Genomic DNA, 14,634 nt, shown 5'->3' on the forward strand with positions numbered 1-14,634 from the left:
CACACCCAAAGGGTTTCTGGTGCAGGGTTTCTTCCAAGGCCCAGACCCATCCTCCAAAAAAGGGGCACTGGTTTCTAATGAACTGTGTGAATGGAGAGAGTCTGGTTCCATCCAGATCTTATCTACTCACTTGCTTCCAATTCATTCACAGGAAATCCAGGTTGAAATGTCTCAAATAAATATTCTTCGATACCATAAATGCCTTCCTTTGGGGGCAAAGGCTCTGCTGACTTGGCTGGTTTACATTTTTCCAGCTTGAGTTGACAAAAAGGAGAAACACAGCTGATTTTTACCAAGCCTTCTCTCTGCCCACCATGAGATCAAGAGTTAGCCAGAAGCCAAATAATCACTCTGACAACACAACTGTGTCCTTTGTTGCTCCTATTCTTTAGTTGTGTCCAACTCTTTGCAACCCCATGGACTATAGCCCACCAGGCTCCTCTTGTCCGTGGGGATTTTCCAGGCAAGAATACTGGAGTGGGTTGCCATTTCCTTCTCCAGGCGATCTTCCTGACCCAGGGATCAAACCCACGTCTCCTGCTTGGCAGGTGGATTTTTTTTTAATACTGAGCCACTTGGGAAGCCCAACAGTGTTCTTACCCTGCATGTTTTTCTCTTCTTCCAAAGTGAAGGAAAAAAGCACAAACCTATGGTCATGTGAAGTTTTCATGAGAGGGAAAGAGCTTTTGACACCAAGCAGATGGGGCCTGGGTGGCACCGGCTCTGCCCTGGAGCTGGGGAGGGTTTTCAGGGAGCAGAGAGAATCAGAGTGACATACTTCAAGTGACATACTTGGGATGATGTGCGTATATCAGGAGCTTAATGAATGTAAAATGAGCCTATGTGGGTTTTTAGTGCAAAAGGCAGGGAACAAAGGCACTTCTCCAGCCACACGATAGCATTCAAAAGGGCCTCTTTGGGGAGACATCTCCTTAAAATAAAAGAGCAACGATGCTGAGGATCTCAACATTTTTGGAGAAATGTGTTTTGTTGGCTCTCTGCCACAACCCACCTGTTGCACAGGGCCCACAGTTCCGCTCAGGAGTTACAGACTACTGCAGTTATTGGCTATTTTCCAGACAGACTGCGCCTTGTCCAGTGGAGGTACTGACAGGTGGTTCCTGAAACAGCCAAGAGTAAGAGGGCCAGAGGCAGTGTGTCCATCCTGCCTGGACTGCGCCTAAGGGCCAAGCCTGGAGGAGCTCAAGTCTGGGTCTAGTGCGCTTAACATGGCACCTGGAATGAGTGCCGAAAGACTGCCAGGTTGGCTGCCGAAATGGATGGGAGTGAAAGAAAGGATAGGAGGTGATGCGGGAAGGCCAGGAAGATCTCCTGTGCTGCTTGCCCTGGATCACCAGGTCGGTCTCCCTGAGTAGGTGTAATGTCCCAGCTTGTGCTTTATTGCTTGCCTAGTTGGTACATGGTGAACCTGTTTGATTTACATTAAAGCACACCACAAAGGCAAACAGCCACCTTCAAAACAGAGTGATTTTGCTTTCTGGAGCTTCCATATCTGGATTAGCAGTTTCACCTATGTTCTGGGGTCAAAAGGATCTGCCTCTTGAATGTACAAATCACAGCTACACTGTGTCAGATTATTTAAACCTATGACCTTTAACCACACTGTTGATTCATAATGTCAAAAAGCCTCAATCTTCTTCTGGACTGGAAAGTGTAAAGATACTTGGCACAAGGTTGAACACTGAATCCACATTAAATCTTTCCATCTCAGCTGGAAGAGCTTCATTTTTAACAGTCAGAGTCCTGCTTGATAGACTGCATAAAGTATGACCATAAAATAATGAACCTTCTTAACAAATGTATCAGAACGTGTAACCCAAATGTGGGGCTTCCCTGGTGGCACAGTGGTAAAAGAATCTGCCTGCAATACAGGAGACTCATGTTTGATCCCTGGGTTGGGAAGATCCCCTGGAGGAGGAAACGGCAATGCACTCCAGTATTCTTGCCTGAGAAATTCCAGGCACAAAGGAGCCTGGCTGGTTACAGTCCAGGGGGCCACGAGAGTCAGCTACAACTTAGCAACTAAATAACAACTACAACCCAAATACATGTCTATATACTCCAAAAACGGAGAAGGCACTGGAGACCCACTCCAGTACTCTTGCCTGGAAACTCCCATGGATGGAGAAGCCTGGCAGGCTGCAGTCCATGGGGTTGCGAAGAGTCAGACACTACTGAGCAACTTCACTTTCACTTTTCACTTTCATGCATTGGAGAAGGAAATGGCAACCCACTCCAGTGTTCTTGCCTGGAGAATCCCAGGGACGGGGGAGCCTGGTGGGCTGCCGTCTTTGGGATCGCACAGAGTCGGACACGACTGACGTGACTTAGCAGCATACTCCAATAAACGTTGGTCTTAAAAGTGACTTTTTGGTCAAATGATGCCAGTATGGCTCAAAACATTTTCAAAATTTCTCTTTCAGAGTAGCCTACAAAACACTGGCATAAAAGCAGATGGATGTCACCTGACTTGATAGCCACAGGGACGCTCTTCTGATCCAATGCAATTCTCGGCCTTTCGCCTGCTTTGCAATTTTCACTTTGCCCCTCTCCCCTCTTTCTCATCATGAATATCTAGGGGACTGCAGAAATGGTTGAAACGGTGCTGCCTGAGAATGGGAGAAAGTCCGGGAGAAAGTCCAGGATAAAGACCGTGGGCCTAACAACCGCTTGGAATCTGTAAGACTGATGGAGCATGGCTACTGCCTCAGGTTCTTTGAGCATTGACAGGCTATAAGAAACTGAAGTGGGTAACTGACCAAGGTGTCCTCAGTTCAACTCATTTCAAGTTAAGACCTCATGTCTTAACTCCCATTAAGTCGGAATATTCCTTGACTATAGCCTCAAAAGCAGAGACATTACTTTGCCAACTAAGGTCCGTCTAGTCAAGGCTATGGTTTTTCCAGTAGTCATGTATGGATGTGAGAGTTGGACTGTGAAGATGGCTGAGCACCAAAGAATTAATGCTTTTGAACTGTGGTGTTGGAGAAGACTCTTGAGAGTCCCCTGGACTGCAAGGAGATCCAACCAGCCCATTCTGAAGGAGATCCACCCTGGGATTTCTTTGGAAGGAATGATGTTAAAGCTGAAGCTCCAGTACTTTGGCCACCTCATGCGAAGAATTGACTCATTGGAAAAGACTCTGATGCGGGGAGGGATTTGGGGCAGGAGGAGAAGGGGACAACGGAGGAGAAGATGGCTGGATGGCATCACTGACTCGATGGGCGTGAGTCTGACTGAACTCCGGGAGTTGGTGATGGACAGGGAGGCCTGGCGTGCTGCAATTCATGGGGTCGCAAAGAGTTGGACACGACTGAGTGACTGAATTGAATAGCCAAGAGGTAGCACCACGCATCAAATACAGATCTGGATTTTGTCAAGGCTTTTTTTTGCAACAGATCAGAATACCAACTGCCTGCTGGTTCACCAACACACTGGTGCAGGTTGCCACTGAATGGCAAGAAATTTGTGGCACAGAGGCAAGGTAGAAAAGAACCCATTGTTGTTTGGAGTCCCTCAATGGCAGCAGCTGTAAGAGGGCCAGTGTTTGGGTTTCCCCACATTGTTGGATTAGTCTGAGCGAGTTCTCACCATGTGGGAGGAGACAGCACCAAGTGAGAGCCAAGAGTAATAGAACCCCTGGGGGTGTACCGAGATTTGGAACCAACCAGAGGGCTTGTTTGGTTTGTAGGGAGGATTAAATGAAATATTTTCACAAATATTTTGAAAGCATTAAGTGCTTTCATTGATATGTTATTCACCACCAGGAAAGCAAACAAACACCAACTTTTCTGGCCCTCCAGTTATCATTTATCTATACCCACCCTATCTCCTCTGCCCTTTGCCCTTCCCCTAGCTTAGTGAGACGCTGTCCCTGTTGTTATCTAGGACTAATTACCCGTTCTCTTCTAGATCCCTCCCTCCTTGCTTCCTGAGTGCTGGTTTTGTCAGTCACGACTTGTTTCTTCCACCTTTCCTTCCCGCTTCCCCATCATCATTCAAAGGGGCTCTCAGATTTCCCAAAGAGAAAGCCCTCCTTCGTGCCATTGCAGTCCTACGGGCACTTGTCTCTCACACCAGTGCCTTTTCTTCATAGGCAGCCTTCAGGAAAGGGCTTCCCCTTCCCTCTAGCTCCTTACATCTCATTCAGACCTGAGCTCAGGGCCTTTGGGCTCCTGAATCCATCACTGGCCTAGATCAGGTTTTGTCCCAGTGGCCTGTGACCACCCCACACCACCAAATCCAATGGGTACTTTTCTGCTCTTCTATCCATCAACTTTCTAAACTCTTTCCCTCAACTTCTATGGGAACACACCCTCCTGTTGTTTCATTTTCTCCCCTTTCATGCCCCATTTTTCTTCCTCTGTTCATTCCTCAAAACACTGGGGATCTCTCTTGGGAGTTCTCTGACTCTTAGAAGGAAACTGTTTGGCACACGGTTACGTGACAGTCAAGACCCTTTCTTGAGCCCCACACTTTGGAGTTGGTGCCTTCTTTCTCTTGGACTCCTCTTAGGGTTATCTTTCTGGATATCTGGGGAATGCGTCAGCCAGAGGCCACCTGCTGCTGGGAAAACACACACCATAAAGGTTCAGTTTTCATCAGCGATGCTCCAGGCACCAGAATAAACCTCTCTTTGTTTCCTTATCTTTTCTGCCTGCCTTTTCTAGGGTTCACCTAGCCTCTCTCTGAAAGAGATAAGACAGAATGAAGACTTGCACCAGAGCTGATGAAGACAGGGGGGCACTCAGTCTGTTGGATCTAAACCTTAAAACTGCCTATCGTGGTCCAGAGAGTCTGTGTGGCCATATTACTGAAGCCCAGGCCACTTGGGCTAGGGGTCCTCTTTTTGAGTTCATGGGCTAAAGCCCTCGAACATTCATTCCATGGGGATTCACCTGTTCGGCTATAGTCTTCAGGTCCCTACCTGCCCCAGGGTCCTAGAACAGGATTGAGGTGCTGAGGTCCTGGGGGCAGACACTCTCACGTGCACCCCAGTCTGACCAACTTGTATCCACAGCCTTTTCTATCCGCGCTTGTTTAGGAACATGCGACCCGCCCACAGGACTCCAAACTCTGCTTTCGGCTGAAGTTGCCAAATCACCATCTGTCGTCCGCAGGCAGGGCTCCATATTCACTCACGTGGGTGAAAAATGTTGCCTGCTGTGTCAGTAAACAGATGGTGTTGCAGCCACCAGCCACTTCAGTCACCCCCAGCTGTGCACCCTTGGGGGATTCACCAAGGAGAAAAGCAGGATACTGCCTAGACGGTTACGGTGCATACCACAGGAATGATTTCAAACAGCCCAGACTCCTGCATCTTCCCATATACAGAAAAGTGCTAAATTCATTTCCTTGGGATATTCAGTTTTTCTTTCATTATCAGTAAGTATTTGATTCTGATGACCTTGTTTGTAATATTTTGGCTCCTCCCTAATCTCTTTGGAGGAGTCCCTCAGAGCTCTCTGAGAGGCTGCCTCCCAGTTTAAAGTCTGCCTTATATAATTCTCAATTTTTAGGTTGTGCATTCTTTTTCTCAGTTGACACATGACCAGCACAACTGAAAGTCAACTCAACACTCCCCCATCCCCACCTATCTTTCTCTGCGCCCCAGACTCCTCACTTTTGCTGCTCAGCTCTTTCTTTTCTGTAAAACTAGGCTGTCACCTCATTAAAAACCTTGCCTAGCCCCTAGGATCAGGTTAGTGGCCCTCCTCTGTGTTCACATAGTGCCCTGCACATTCCCATATGACATGAGTTGTAATCATTTGCTTTCTTTCCAGTTTTCCTGCTAGACAGTGTGTTATTTCAAGGAGGAGTGCTGTCTTGGATATGAAATTCCAGGAGTAAGTACATCTGTGAAGTAGAAAAACTTCCCTGTTGCAAACTGGAATATTACTCTTCCTCAAACACATCATCAGTTTTTTGGGTGTGTGTTTTTTTCCCTCCTTAAGTGAGCTCTGTGTCTACTCTCTCGTTTTTTGGTGATTTCTCTAGGAGGATCTCAAAACTTCAGTCACTTTCAGATACCATAACAGTTCCAATTTAGAATCTTAAAAGCACTGATATACACTCAAACTTGAGTCTCACCTCCACCTTACCATTTCTTCCCTCCCTCTTTGGGTTTCCCTGATAGCTCAGTTGGTAAAGAAGCCGCCTGCAATGCCAGAGACCCTGGTTTGATCCCTGGGTCGGGAAGATCCGCTGGAAAAGGGATAGGCTACCCACTCCAGTATTCTTGGGCTTCCCTTGTGGTTCAGCTGGTAAAGAACCTGCCCGCAATGCAGGAGACCTGGGTTTGATCCCTGCATTGGAAAAAGAGGGAAAGTTTACCCACTCCAGTCTTCTGGCCTGGGGAATTCCAGGGGGTTGCAAAGAAGGACTGAGAGACTTTCACTTTCCCTCCCTCTGGCTAGGGTCTGACATGGGGGTTAAGACACTGCAGTCAGGAACTTCCCTAGTGGTCCACTGGTTGGGAGTCTGCCTGTCAATGCAGGGGACAATGGTTTGATCTCTGGTATGGGAAGATTCCACATGCTTCCAGGCAACTGAGCCCATGTGCCGCAACAGGAGAAGCCACCGCAATAAGAAGGCCCTGCACCCCAACAAGGGAGTAGCCCCCACGCACCACAGCCAGAGAAAGCCTGCATGCAACAGTGAAGACCTCAGGCGGCCAAAAATAATCAATAGCAATGTTAAAGACTCTGCCGTGGGGATGGGTGCATGGCCTGTTCCTTCATCCTTCTCCTCTCTCCCCCTCCCCCTCCCGCTTTGGGATCCTCTAGGGCTGAACAGCGGAGAAGGCAGTGGCATCCCACTCCAGTACTCTTGCTGGAAAATCCCATGGACAGAGGAGCCTGGTAGGCTGCCGTCCATGGGGTCTCGAAGAGTCAGACACGACTGAGCGACTTCCCTTTCACTTTTCACTTTCATGCATTGGAGAAGGAAATGGCAACCCACTCCAGTGTTCTTGCCTGGAGAATCCCAGGGACGGGGAGCCTGGTGGGCTGCCATCTATGGGGTCGCACAGAGTTGGACACGACTGACGTGACTTAGCAGCAGCAGCAGCAGGGCTGAACAGATGAGGAAAAATGAGAGCAAAGGGACAGAGGTCATCATGTTTCACGTGTGCACTGTGTGCGGCCTTTGTGTGAGGGTCTGGAGTCCCTGCATCCTCAGTCCAGCTCTTCCACAGGGCATATTAACGGGACTTCCGAGATACCTTCTCCCACCGCCACTCTGTGGACGTGCCACACTGCATTCTCCAGCTTCTCTCTCAGTCTCTCTCTGCTCAACCCCCACCCCCACTCGCTTCCCTGGACGGTAGCCCTCTAATTACTAAAGCAAGCATGGGATTCCTCTACTCTTAGCCTTTCAAATGGCAAAGATGCATCTTGCTATCCCTACAGCCGTGAAGGTGAGGGGATGACCCTGCCACCCAGCTCCAGCTAGCCTCCTGCTTGTCAGTCTTCATACCCAAACACCAGGAGACGCATGGCAAGCCCTCCCACGACCCTGAGCACCCTCCCCTCTGGTAGCAGTGTTAATACTATGCAGGTTGATGTGTTTTCACCACTCAACAAGCTTCTCTGAAATGAAGAGGCAAGTTTGTCCCCCTTTCTTACAAAGCACCCCTAACCCTGAGGTTCCCTTGTCTCCCCACTTTGCTTGATTTGGGTGGCTGGATCCCCTTTCCCCTGGGGAGGGAAGGAAAAAACACGGCTTGCTCCTCTGACAAAGAACTCCTTAGGAACCTCTAGCTGCCTCTTTGCAAGTCCTGCGGGATATCCTTAGCATCTATTTTAGATGTGGGGATTCTTACCACACATTGACTTCACCTTTGAAGCTCTAGCCAACACCTGAGACAACAGGAAAAGTTCAATTCCACATCCTGTTAGCTGTTGCCTCTGCTTAAAATATTCCTTTTTCTTCTTTTCTACCTTCCGCCGCATATCACTGCTGTCACTGACCTTACCTAAAACGTCACAGTAAATAGTAAGGAAACGGGTTTGATTAGAACTTCATCTTTGAACAAAACCAAAAATTACCAAAATGTTATCTATTTTATAAAATATACTTGTGTAGTTGTGCACTAATTCTTAGATTAACCAAAAGAATGAGTTGTATTTCTTGGGCATTAACTGTTTGATACAATTATATAACGCAGTATGTCTTCCTTCATTTTAAATTCAACGACAGGAAGATAAAGAGGAATATTTTTGCAAAAATATTCCAGAGTTTCATCAGTTTCCTGGGGCCTTTCTCCCATCTTTGATATTCAAATCATCGTCTTTTGAAGAGTCTATGTCAGTATCCTTGTCAATTTTCCCTCTGCTGTTAATGGGCTCCAGTTCTGCCAGCTCCTTTGTTAGCGGGTTTACCCTCCAGCTTCATGAAAGTGAATTTGATCTGCATCTTATTTGGCATTTTTAACACACTGGAAATCAGCTGGAGGATTGCTGACTAAGAGGAGGCAGCGGCTGCATAGTAAGGAGGCTGGTTTAACTAGGGTTGAGGTATTTGCATGACACCTTTTAAGAGGGGTGGGTAAGTTCATTAATCACCATTGCGTTATAACAACTGTTGTTCCCTATGGCACCTTGTAACTATGGAGCTTAAAGACCAAACCCCAGGATAAGCATGCCTGCCCCCATGAATTAGCTGTGACTTAAGCGCTTCTCAGCCAAGATGGTGACAAGGACAGACTGAGCTGGTAGGGAATTCATAGGAGACAAGGATGACTGGGCACTAGAGGGACTATGCCACGTCACAGAGCCAGAGCTTACAAGGTCTGAAAGGTACCAAGGCCAGTCTGGCCTCTGTGACCGCATGGGAAAGGCTTAGCCCTGAGATGGCACGAGGAACCGAACTCTTCTGCAAGTCAGCTCTTCAGTCCTGTGCCTTCGAGGTAGGAGGCACAGGATGGTAGATCTTGATAATACGGTAGGTGACTTAGCAGCATCAAGGGACAGATCGGGGTGTCAAGTGATAATTTGAAAAATGACTCTCCTCTAGCCAAACACATTCAGAAACAACCTCTTCCTAAACTTTCCACCTCCCATTCAGTAGTTGGCCTCTGGTGAGGCAGGCTTTGCCAGTCCCACCAAGGCCTCTAGGTCCCCCATCTGTACAAGCACAACATCCAACCTGACACGCTGACATGATGCACGGCCATTCCCCACTCTTGGTGACACAGAGGAAAGAGGGACGCAGCCACCAGTCCTTTCTATAAGCACACCACAACCGGAAGTGGCAACGAGAAAAGGGAGGAGACAGGGCTGGGAGAGGGCACAGTGGGCAGCCTCAAAGATAGCCCCCCGGCATCCCTGCCCCTGGCACCACACCTTTTGAGAATGGACCGAATTTAGTGACTCACTTCTAACACACAGAACGTGGCGGAAGTAATGGATGTCACTTCCGGTAAAGTAGGTGGTAAAAGATTATGGCGTCTAAGGTGGGTCCTCAGCTCTCCCTTGAATCCTGCCACTCTCCTTCCTCAGCTCAATCACGTCTTCATTAAGATGGCCACCCCATGAGAAACCTTGGCCTGGGGCAAGATGGACCCAGATTCCTGACCCTCAGAAACGGGAGGGGATTGTTGGCTACGTAAAGAAGCGATGTAAGAGCTGTGATATGGATGCCAAGGAGGGGGATGGTTGGGATGGGCTGGGAGGTCAGGATCGGCATATATATACTCTACTCGGCTTCCCAGGTAGTGCTAGTGGTAAAGACCCTGCCCGCCAATGCAGGCGGCACAAGAGACGTGGGTTTGATCCCTGGGTCGGGAAGATCTCTTGGAGGAGGGCACGGCAACCCACTCTGGTATCCTTGCCTGGAAAATCCCCATGGACAGAGGAACTGACGGGCTACAGTCCATAGGGTTGCAAAGAGTTGACAGGACTGAAGCGACCTAGCATGCACACATATACCATGTGTAAAATAGGTAACTGTACAGCGCAGGGAACTCTACTCAACGCTCAGTGGTGACCTAAACGGGATGGAAATCCAAGGACGAGGGGACATATGTATACACGTGGCCGATTAACTTTGTTGTACAGCAGGAACAAACACAGCATTGTAAAGCAACTATATTCCACTTTAAAAACATGTCAGAGCTGTGAATTGAGTCTTTCTGAGGAGATAGCCTGGGAGATGGCCTCTGCAATCGCTCTGAGGAGCTGCTCTGAAGCGGGGGAAGGTCAGTCTCTCTGTGATTTTGGCTGAGGGGCACATGCAATCAAGAAGACATCTCAGCAGATGCTACTAATGAGTTATCTCAGTTAATGATGTCAATGCTCTTTTAAGTATGGGAAGATGCAAGAATCCCGGTTCACAAAACAAGTTTTCCTGAGACGTATTTAACTTTCTCAGGGGCCTTTTCCCCCAAAGCACAAAGTGCCTTATCCTGCATTTCTTTTGTGGTATACACTGTCAATCAGCAACCGCGGTGCTAATGACTTGATCTTTATATAAGTGGATGATAGGCAACATTCTTTGTATTAAAATAGTAAGTTTTTTTTTTCTCTACATGTAATTTTGTGGTAATTTGTTACACAGCAATAGGTAATCAGTATGTGAGGCAGGGGTATTGTGTGGGGGTGGTTTTCTGACTCTTGGTTTGAGTCCAGCTGGGAGAAAAATATGAGGCTATCCAATCAATCTTGATAACCAGGAAGATACCTGTGACCTTGGGCCCCAGGGACTTGAGGCTTTTTAAAAGTGGCTTTCTAGGTCCCATTGCCACATGGCAGGGACATGCATGCAACCCAAATGGTTCTACTCTCCCTGTCTTTGACTCCACCCTCCCGTACCTTCACACAGCACTCACCATTCGGCATTGTCACTGTCTTAACACTGTAGGCTTCTTGAGGGTGAAGACCATGGCTTATGTATCTTCATTACCAGACATGCTAGACATAGTAGGTGCCCATCAAATGTACGTGTGCATTTTAAATACTTGTGTGTGTGTGTTTTCCAGTAGCATGCAAAATCTTAGTTACCTGACCAGGGATTGAACCTGTGTCCTTCTGAAGCACAGGGTCTTAACCACTAGACCTCCAGGGAAGTCCCCTAAGTATATGTGTGCCTTAACACTTTCCCCTGAGGTTCATGCTATTCTAGTCTGCACTTGGTGACTGAACTTGGATCTCTATTAACCGCAACCCCCACCTTAAAATTAAATTTCCCACTCCACTTTCCTTCAGGAAACCATTGGTTTACCTCCACTGTGTCTGCACCAAAAAACCACCAACTTCCACGCTGTGAACGGGGAAAAGATGGATGGATAACTAAGGAGCATCAGCAAACATGCCACTTGCCCTTTGCAGCTAGTCCCTGCCATCGCTGGACTTCACAGCACTAGGTGGAAGCTACGTAGCCAGTGGTCTGCAGGGAAAGTCACGTGGGGAAAAGCATTTACAACAAAGCTTGAAAAAGGAAGGGAGAAAATCTTAGGGAAGGTTTAAAAGATGAAGGAGGAAAATCTGAGTCTGTCCAAATGTGAGGCCATAAAAAGCATTTGAAGCCATCAGCTGATATCTTGGAGGCGATCCCAGGGTAAACAAAACCTGCCTGAGGAGTCTGGACAATGTAATGTTCATCCTGATTTGATGAAGGTGCTGAAGTCCTTCCAGCTGATCCAAACAAAACCCTTTGAAGATAGCCAAGGCTGCAGACACATGCTTCCTCGGAGCAGGCAGTGGGGCGAGGCTGCCATCGGGCTGAGTAAACATGGTCTGCAGGTTGGTGGGAGGGGTGGGGACGGGGGCTGTTCTTTGAAGTCAGGGACTTCATGGTCATCCTGAAATCAGAAGGTATGTCCTTTGAATTTAACAAACGGAACATTCATTCAGTGAGTCCTGTCTAAGTGCCAAGCATGCTAGATAAGACAAAGATGTTCCCTGAAACAAACCAGACAGGAGATGTCCGCCTAGTGGGGAAGACAGACATTTATACACGAATAGCAATAAGTGTGGTGTTCTCTTTCACAGGAGAGGGGCAAGTCCGGAACAGAGTTCCAGTGTAGCAGAGAGGAACACCTTCCCAGGGAATGAAACCTTTAAGTTTACACCTGAAAGATGAGCTAGTCCAGCAAAGAGCAGAGAGAGGAGGGAGGGAACGATGCCAGGAGACCAGCCCGGGTCAAGCCTGGAATCATGGGCGTGCCGGCAGGTTGGAAGAGCTGACAGAAGTGCAGAGTCAGATGAAAGGCACTGGGGTTATTCATACTGGAAAGGGAGAAGCTAAAAGTGGAATGGGAGTTTTCAGTTATAGTAAGTTGTTTATCCAGAGAGCCATGGCCTCCTCCGCTGAGGCTGGCTTGGAGGAAAGGGGTTTCGGGGCTCCCGTCAGAGTAACTCCAGACTCAGGGATGGACGAGCCCCTGGGTGAGGGTCCGAAGGTATGAAAGCCTGGTCGCCAGGAAGACAGGTGTGGTCGCCAGAATCTGCTTCTGTGTGGGGTTGGGTGGGCTATGGCCCTTGGGGGTTGAGATCACCCCAAGTGGTATGCTTTATAAGAAGCCAAGGGTTGCTAAACTGCCTCTGAGAAGGGAGAGCCAGTCACCTGTAGGGCTTTGGTTTTGCCAAGAGGGGTATGCCACTGGGGCTGGACTTGCTGAGTTTGGGGTCACAGGGGCCGTGACTGAGCAGCTGCCAGTGACCCTGCCTCTCCAGCACCCCCCTGCCCCTTCCCCCAGTGCTCCGATCCCAATATTAATATTTCCAATATTGAAAGAACATCACTTTGAAGAGCGCCAAATTATTAGCCTTCCGAGGGTGCTCACAAGTCTCAGTTTGGCTCTGTCCATGAGAAAAGAAAAGGATCCTGCCTGCCCCTCTCCTCCTCTTTTACCTGCCTCCTAACATGGTTCTAAAGACAGAGGATAAAGCAAGGACCACTTGAAATTCACCACCTAGAAACGGGAGGACTGGCAGCTTCAGCTGAGATGATGGTTCAGGTCCAAAGGCTGGCTTTGCCTTGCACGAACCTCAGCTAGAGCTACTGTTCCACCCCACTCCCCCCTCTCCGCCCCCATGACAGGGCCAGGGAAATTGGAGGGGGGAGGAAGTGGGACCAGACCAGGCCACTCAAAAAAGAGCCATAGGAACCAATAAATATATGAGAAAGTGCAATCTCCTGGCACTGAAAGAAAGACAAAACAATGCACCATTCTAAAGCCTGTCAAAGCAGCGAGGATTTTGAAATCATACGGTACTAAGTACTAGGAAAAGGTCAAGCTCTAGTCACTACTGGTGTTCTGTGTAAAACATCAGTGACAAAGGAAAAGAGGGTGATGGCACCTCTGCTCACTCCACCCTGCCATCCTGTCTCAAAAGTGCCCTTCCTCCTCATCTGGGATGGACTAAGTACACCCTGACTCGGCTCTGCGTGGTGACGGGGTGGCTATGCCCTGGGGTGGTCAGTGCGATGACTTGACCTGAAAGCTCGCAGCAGCCCTGCCCTCCTTCAGCATCAGACCAGACCCTGCCTTCAGCCCCCCACCGCTGTATAAGAAGCAGAGATTGACCTCTCACGAACATCTTTCCGTCCCAGCCCGTAAGAGGAGTTGGGAGCATAATTTACTATGGCTCAGCCACTTAACTTTTAACTCAAGGCAACAATGTTTAATTAACTACAGAAATCAAAGCATGTCTCTAACCAGGTCCTGCTGACCAACACAGAGCTCTCTATGTAACAGTTTAAACCAAAATATACCATCTGAACCACAGTCATTATTTGCATTCCTCTTTTTAAGGCGAGATCCTCATAAAGCAATATTCCTCATAAGAAAGTCCACATAAACAGGCTAACCTCTGCATTACCTTCTTTCATCCCAAACCCCAAAGAGAAATCATTACAAACAGAACTTTACAGAGTATCTGTTTCCCAAGTGTTTGTTATACTTCATCTCAGAGCCCTAAACACAGAGAAGGAATGGGGTTCTACCAACATTATTTAAAAGACAGTATTCAGGGTTGCTAGTGAGAACCACATCCCCTTCCAGCATTCAGCAAGATGGCAACTGACTGTAACTAGAGACCAGTTGATGCAGAAACTAGTGCTGGTCACAGAACAAGACAGGATGTTAAATTCCACGGTCCAGCCAGCACCCTCATCAGAAGCTTCAGGGTGTTTTGAGAACCCACCTGTTGGTCTCCTCTCCTCCTCTGGGCACTGTGCTGTGGGTTCTGTCTGTGCATTCACTGGGAAGACGGTCACCAGCCGCAGAGACCTGCGTGGGGGAAGGCGATTTTCCTGCAAAATATATGAAAAAACATTAATAAACTTCCTCTCCAGGCTGAGGAATTCCAATTCCTTTCAACTGTGTTTTATTCTCTAAGCTTCCCGTTAGCTTTTTACCCTCTGACTCTCACAGCTCTCTTGCTGAACTGCCGTACCTGTCTCTTCACAGCCTTCTCTGACCTCCATGCATCCCAGCGCTGTGCCGAGCTGACCATCTGACTCTAGTTTTGAGTGTCACTCACCTGAGGCTCCTCAGCCCTAAACAGTCAGAACAGGACTGTCTGCAAATGATCCTTAAAGGCACAGGACACAGGGACGGGAAGGAACCTGGGGACTAGAGGTTACAGAGAAACAGAGTAGGGGGGTAGG

General features: G+C 48.3%; 1 long non-coding RNA gene across 1 annotated transcript in view; it reads right to left on the minus strand.

The window, feature by feature from the left end:
* Positions 1–14,273, minus strand: part of LOC121819938 (uncharacterized) — a 28,202-nt gene extending 13,929 nt beyond the window's left edge. Inside the window, exon 1 of the long non-coding RNA XR_006060288.2 lies at positions 14,169–14,273. This is a non-coding gene — a long non-coding RNA (uncharacterized LOC121819938). The remainder of the gene's footprint in view (positions 1–14,168) is intronic.
* Between the last annotated feature and the right edge of the window lie 361 nt (positions 14,274–14,634).

This window comes from Ovis aries, chromosome 7 (genome assembly GCF_016772045.2).
Source record: "Ovis aries strain OAR_USU_Benz2616 breed Rambouillet chromosome 7, ARS-UI_Ramb_v3.0, whole genome shotgun sequence".
Classification (NCBI taxonomy): Eukaryota; Metazoa; Chordata; class Mammalia; order Artiodactyla; family Bovidae; genus Ovis; species Ovis aries.